This window comes from Carlito syrichta, unplaced genomic scaffold, assembly GCF_000164805.1.
Source record: "Carlito syrichta isolate Samal-C Ts95f unplaced genomic scaffold, Tarsius_syrichta-2.0.1 Scaffold305884, whole genome shotgun sequence".
In the NCBI taxonomy this organism is placed as follows: Eukaryota; Metazoa; Chordata; class Mammalia; order Primates; family Tarsiidae; genus Carlito; species Carlito syrichta.
The window spans coordinates 831,765-839,173 of NW_007249980.1; positions in this window are offsets into that span (position 1 = coordinate 831,765).

The window sequence follows — 7,409 nt, forward strand, 5'->3', positions numbered from 1 at the left end:
GAACTCTTGGGCTCAAACAGTCCTCTTGCCTCTGCCTCCCAAAGTGCTGGGATTACAGGCGTGAGCGACCACACCTGGCCGGACTTTATTTTTTATTAGGTATTTATTCCACAACAGCCTCACTGACCCCCCTCGTGGTCTCCCAAGCACACCAGGCGTGGTCCCGATTCAGGACCATCCACTCTCTGTTCCTTCCTTCATCCGACTCCCCCAGAGCCCCATGGATGGTGCCTCACCTCCTTCAGGCTCCAAAGCCCCCTTCTCAGTGAGGTCTTCTTACCATCCTCTATTCCCACCAACCATGACACCCTATTTTCCTTCCCTATGCTGCTTTTTTCCAGGACATGTTCTATCATATTATGTTATGAACATTAAGTCCCAATATAAGGCATGCGCCTCCCATATCTGTCCTGTCTTGGTTCTCAGTTCTCAACCAGCTGAAGATCTTGTGGGCAGAGGGAAAAGTGGAGGTGAGGAGGAGTCTGGAATCATCTTCCTGATAATTTGAGATGTTCTTGGTTTATCAATTGTCAATACAGTTTGTTTCACTATTTTTTTGTGCTTTTTGTGACATTAGTTACGGGAAAAAAAAAATCACTCTGTTGCACAATGATATAACCCCAAATTTTACCCAAGTGATTTTTTGCAGCTCTCTTTGTTTTCACTAGTTTGTTTATTATCTATATCCTATCCATGAGGACAGGAATTATCATGCATGTGTGTGTTTGGATATAGGCTGTTCTTTCACCCAGGCTGAAGTACAGTGGCACTGTCATGGCTTATTGCTTCCTCAAACTCCTGGGTTCAAACCATTCTTCCACCTCGGCCTCACAAGTAGCTGGGACTAAGGTTGCTTACCACCACACCTGGCTGTTTTTCATTTTTTTATTTTTAGGGATGAGAGCTCACTACGTAATAAAGGCTTGTCTCCAACTCCTGGTCTCAAACACTTCAGCCTCCCAAAGTGCTGAAATACGAGCATGAGCCACTATGGCTGTCTGATCTTTCTGTTTTATCTGCTGTATCTCCAACATCTAAAACACTCCATACATGTAGTATGCCACCAATAAACATTTGATTTGGTGTTGAGTTAGTGGATGGCTCATCTTGTCTGTCCATGACTCACCTGCTCTCAAAAACTAGAAATAGAAGCCATTTGATTAAACATTATGCTACCACATCACTTATTGAGAAGACAATAACCAAATATTTGTAATACCTTATATTTTCATAATAATTTGCAGACTATAAGATACTGTTATGTAAATTATATCATTTAATCCTCACAACAACTTTATATTTTGAGTGTTCATAGGAAGCTGAATCTGAGAACACTCTGTTGAATGCTTGCTTAAGGTCACAAGAAACTAAATCTGAGAAGCTGAGTAATCTTCTGAGTCCACACAAAAAGCCAAGATCCAAGATTCAAACCCAAGTAGTTCTGACCACAAATCTGATACAATTCCTACTCTAATAACTCAACTTTTTGGTTCTGTATTGGGTTAGTGGCCTATATATTCTTTGACCCTGTATCAGTAACTTCTGTCTTGGCCAATGAGGTTCAGGATTCATAATCCAGTTGATCAGGTTTGCTTCAGTTTTTATTAACTGTGCTAACCTAGAAAAACTGGGGCTGGCTGAATGGCTCTACCTGGTAGAAAAACCAGGATTAGGTAGTCTAAAAATGGATGTTCTCAATGCAACTCATCTGCAAAAATTTTGATGTAGATTCAGGCTATAAATACCTGAAACCAAACTCTCTAAAACTCCATTTATATAGAATTTCATACAGATAGGAACTTAACTAAGTTCTGGTCAAACTATTTAAATAAATCATCACTTTAACTGTGGACTGCTTAGAGTTCAAAATCTATTTCTTTGTACTATCACAGGTTGTAAATATTCAAAAGCTGATGACTAAGGGAAGGGAGAAAAGCTCCATTCATGATTTGGATCAGAGAAAGGGAGCAGATGTTATCAGATGCCCCATTTTAATGACATACAAATAACGTGACTCAAACTGGTTCAGGTGCAGTCTTCATACATCAGAGAGGAGGAGATGAACTGCTGACTTGGCAAAGGGATTGCAAATAAAAGCTGACTTTGGTTTGCCACCTATAATTACGTCTAAGCCATAGCTTGCATTTTGATGATCTCGAAAGAAAGAGAAAGAAAACAAAGAAGAAAGGGCGGAGGGAAGGAAGAAAAGCTGGAAAGAAGAAAGGAAGGAAGAAAAATATAGAAAGAAGGAAGAGAGGAAGGCAGGGAGGAAGGAAGAGAGACAGGAAGATGTTTTTCTTAATGGGATAGACTCCGGCATTCAATTTCCTTACATAATTTATCTTAAACTGGGACTTCTCTTACAGAGGAAATCCATGAGAACGGTAGAATAGAAAATGGTGTAATTACCTAGATTTTCAGAATAAATGTCTCACAGACTTCACAGGAAGCACTAATTTCAACACTGAATTAAAATCTGAAATGATTGGAGGAGAAGAAAACTGTCTTCCCAAAACGATATGTCAAAAATCTAGATCAACTTAACAGGTGTTTGGTGAAAACTTACTAGGTAATGGTTTGTACTAATGGTTAATGCAGAAGAATCTCTGTCCTCAAGGAACTTTATAGCCTAAAAGGAAAATAAGATGTTTGAAAATGGTTATAATAGAAAGCAAAGAGCTTTGGTTGGGGCATCTATTTCTTACAGGAACAAAGAAAAAGCAGTTTGCTGCCATTTGAGATTTTTCAGATTTTATGAAGATGGTGACATTTTAAGAAAGGGTGAGATTTGTATCTCTGATAGTTGGAGTGAAAATTGCAAACACAGAGGTAGAAAAGTTCAGGAAATATTTAGCAGTAGGTGAGTGGTCATGTTTGGCTGAAGGATATTTTGGGAGAGATGACATGAGAAAAAAGCAAGTGCCAAATCTTGGGGTGTTTGAGGAATTTCATTTTTATTCTGTGGGCCATATGGAATCACTGAAGGTTATGGAAGAATAGGCTGACACATTTAGTTTGAACTTCAGATGACTTTTGACAGCAATTGCAGTATGTTTAGACGACGCAGGCTAGAGTTTGGGAACACAGTAAGGAAGCCACGGTAACCCAGGTCCAGGATGGGTGAAGCAGATGGGACACAGTATTCATCTCTGGAATCTGTAATCCAGGGCCCAGGATAGGTGAAGCAGATGGAACACAAATGAAGGATGCTTATGAGGTAGAAACCACAAGATTTGGCAACGGACGAAATCTTTTTCTATCTGTTCAAAGGAAAGGGAAGCATGTAGTGAAAAGAAAAATTTTAAGGTGGGACATTGTAAATGATGGAGACCCAACTTGATTTACTTAAAACAAACAAAACAAATTTATTTGCAAAGTTAGATGAGGAAACTAACTTTAGGAAAGACAGATATACAACCAGGTAGGATCATTGAATCAGGGTCTCAGATGTCATACTTCCTCCATTTCCTCTTTTTGAAGGTGGCCTTTATTCTTTTCTGCTATAGAGAGACTCTCTCCATGCTTGAGGATCATGGCCACAGAGTCGCGTTCTTCTAGCTGAGGGACTCAAGAAGAATGGGATCTTCTCCTGGACCAGTCTGGAGGTTTACAGAGATGAATACTGATGACTGGCTGGGGCCACATATCCACCTCCTGGACCAGTCACTAGACCTGGCAACGAGGTACTGTTTTTGCAGGCCCCATGAGAATCATGGTTGGGAGTAAGGGAAGGTATTATAGGCATGGCCACAGGGGAGCCATCTTGGCTACTCCAAGGCGGGGGATTAGTTAAGAGGACAGAGGAGTTGAAATTATGACTGGGGTTCTGGGCCATTGTGTTTGGAAAGATGGTTATATCTCTCATAGAGAAATGGATTTGGGTAAGGTGCCGAATCTTATTTTAGACATCTTATTTTTAAGGTGGTATCAGGCTATCCATGTGGGATGGTATAGGAGGCCCTTAGAAATTGGAACCTTTAGCTCTTAGAGGTTGGTTTTAGAACTGTAGATTTAGGGGTCATTAACATATTGGTTATGAGGGTGCTAAAGGGATTAAGATTGCTCAGTGAGAAAGAATTCAAAGAAAAGAGAGTGGAGGGCAGACTCTAGGCAATTTACATCATTTGAATGATGCTTCTAGAAGGTTAAAGTAACATCTGTCTACCGCCCTTGGCCAACTAGGTTCTGGACTTATAATCCAGTTGATCAATCAATCAGGTTTGCTTCAGTTCTCATGACCTGTGCTAACCTAGCAAAACTGGGGCTGGCTGAATGGCTCTACCTGGTTGAGGAACCAGGATTAGGTAGTCTAAAAATGGATGTTCTCAATGCAACTCATCTGCATACATTTCTATACAGATTCAGGCTATAAGTAGATTGAGAAGGAGCTATCAAACAACAATATCCAAGAGAGGGAAATGGGTGAGAAAGTGTAAAAAGTCACTGGTGTTCCCTTCTTGTCTTCTTCATCAAGTCCACGGGTTATTCTTTGAGTACTTATTATGATCATTGACAGGGCACCAAGGGAGATATAAAAGAAACAGAAGACAGATCTTTTCCTGAAGTGAAAACAGCTGCTTGCAAACTATCAAGAAGAGGAAACAATGGTGGGTTATGCAAAACTGTGTTGAGGTAGGGATGAAAATGGTTTTGGCTGGCCAGCATGCTGATGATATCTGGCCCATGTGCCACCTTTGGCTTATGTACTAGAAATTGCAAAAGGGGATACAGGGAAGAACTGAATGTGGGAGCCATGGAAGCATTTGCTTGTTAGTTTGTTTTTGCATAAAATTATACATGGGATATAGTTCCTAATGAATAAATGGTTCTATACTCTCAAAGGGTGATTACCCTACTGGTTTGGAACAATGTTAGGCTTAAAAATAGCAATGTAAAATTAGAAATATTGGGGAACATTACCTTTTCTTTTTTAAAGGTGAGTTCTTTAATAAATGCCAATTGATTAGTAAAAGGCACCATGATGTAGTGGAAGGAGCACCGTCTAAGAAGGCTGGTAACCATGATCTTAGTTGTGACCACCACTTTTTCCTTCCTGCCTCTGTCCCCATCACACATACAAGCTTGTGTACCCTGACTTTGCAACCGTAAATAAGTCACTTCCTCTCTGTGTTTCAGTTGCCTTAACTAATAAATGAGAATGATAACATTTCATCGACTCAAGGACAGGGACAGGGACTATACAGATTTTTTGAGTTTCTTTCTACTTAAAAAAAAAAAAAGAATCTCCAGCTTAAGCAGCATAGTGAGACTTTGTCTCTAAAGGGGAAAACAAATTAGTTGGGTGTAGTAGCTCATGCCTGTAATCCCAGCTCCTTGGGAGGAGAGGCAGAAGAATCAATCCGAGTCCCGGAGACTGAGCCTGCAGTGAGCTGTGTTCATACCACTGCACTTCAGCCTGGGCACCAGGGTGAGAACCTGACTAAAAAAAAAAAAAAGAAGATTCTTTGTTTGTGATCATTCACGTATGAGGCATGTGTGCAAGGGTTACAAAACTCAAAGGATTGGTTCCTGCCCTTAAATTGCCTACAGCCTAATCTGGGGGAAACAGGAACATACGCTTAAACACAAAAGTTCCGTAGAGAAGGTTAGTGAGATATGACAGAACATATAAGGACCAGATACCCTCGTCAGTCCAGGGAAGTTGGGGAACTTCCTCAGGGGAAGTAACATTTGAGCTGAGCCTAAAAGGAGTTTCCGTGCCAACAGTGAGAATGGGGGTTCCAGGCCGGGAGAACAGTACATGTTTTTTTAAAAAGGACATGCTTTGAGGAAGAATGAAAAGCAAGTCCCTCTTGCTGGAATATAAAGAACAAAGTATGGGGTAGTGAAAATGGGGGGCTGGACAGACCGTTAGGTATTGCTCAATCCAAGTGATGATCACTGACTGAAGGGTGGTATTCTGGGTGCTGGGCTGATTGGGAATTCCTTGATCCTGGAAAATGATTTGGGAAGGCTTCAAACTAGAGGTAGAGAGGACAGGAAAAAAGTCATCGCTGAAATCAGGAAAGACATAAGGAAGGTCTCTAAAATGCAGTGGCTGTGGAGAAGGAGAGGCGAGGGGAGATACAAAGGAGATATTGGGGAGACAGAAACCACCCTGAGTTGATTGAATGAGGCGGAAGGAGAAAGGAAGAAGAAAGGATCCCTTTGAACTCTCTGGCCTGGGAAACTGTGTGGAGGATGGAAGTGCGTTCACAGAAGCAGGCTGTGTGAGACACGAAGTTCTGGCGTTGGTGTATTTTATCCTGCTCTTGTTTTATGGATGCGAGGTCATTATTCATATTTATGAATGTGCTAAATAAAGGGCTTTTGCTGGTTGTCGGCTTGTTCCTCACTCTTGCCTTCTGTAGAACTTGTAGTCTCTAAGTTGAGACTGTTTCTGAGTTTATTTTAGACAGGCTGGCTTCCCTTAGGACTGTAGTTCCCTTCCTTAGGGGTCCTATGCTGATCATCCGTCATCCCTCTTTATTCGTCTTCTGAACTTCAGAACTTTTCTGTAAACTCTGCTCCTCTAGTATCTTCTCTTCCATTTTTGGTTGGGTTGGAGGTGTCCCTACGTATTTATTTATTTATTCATTTTAAAATAGGAAGTCTCTGTATGTTGCCCAGGTTGGACTCGAACTCCTGGGCTCAAGCAGTCCTCTCACCTCAGCCTCCCCAATAGATGGGATTACAGGCACCCACCACCATACCTGGCTTGCTTTTTAAATTTCTGTTTTATAATTTTAATGTGGTTATTAGGGAAAAAAAGATAAATGTGCTCAATCTGCTATCTTAAACCAGAGCTCCTGAGTTTTTTGTTTGTTTGTTTTTTGAGGTGGGGCCTTATTCCGTCTCCCAGGTTGGAGTGCAGCGGCACGCTCATGGCCACCCCAGCATTGATCTGCTGAGCTCCATTGATCCTTCCACCTCAGCCTTTCGGGTAGCCAGAACTATAGGCATTTGCTACCACACCCGGCTAATTTTTTATTTGGTGTAGAGATGAGGTCTCACCAAGTTGCCCAGGCTGGTCTCCAACCCGTGGGTTCAGATAATCCACTCACCTCTCGGTCTCCCAAAGTGCTGGGATTACAAGCTGAGCCACTGAGTTTGGCCTGATTTTTTCATATGATATGTTTAAGGCAGCTATATGGAATGTCCAGGTAGAGAATCTTGTAGGAAATTAGCCATAAATATAGCTTTGGAATTCAAGAAGCAATCTCAATTACAGGTGGAGATCTGGGGCTCCTGGTATGGAAATGATATGTGGAGATATGATTGCTTAGGGGAATGGGAAGAGAATAAAAATTAAGCCTAAACCGGGCTCGGTGGCTTAACCTGTAATCCCACGCCTTTGGGCGGCAGAGGTGAGTGGATTGCCTGAGCCCGCGGGTTCGAGACCCGCCTGG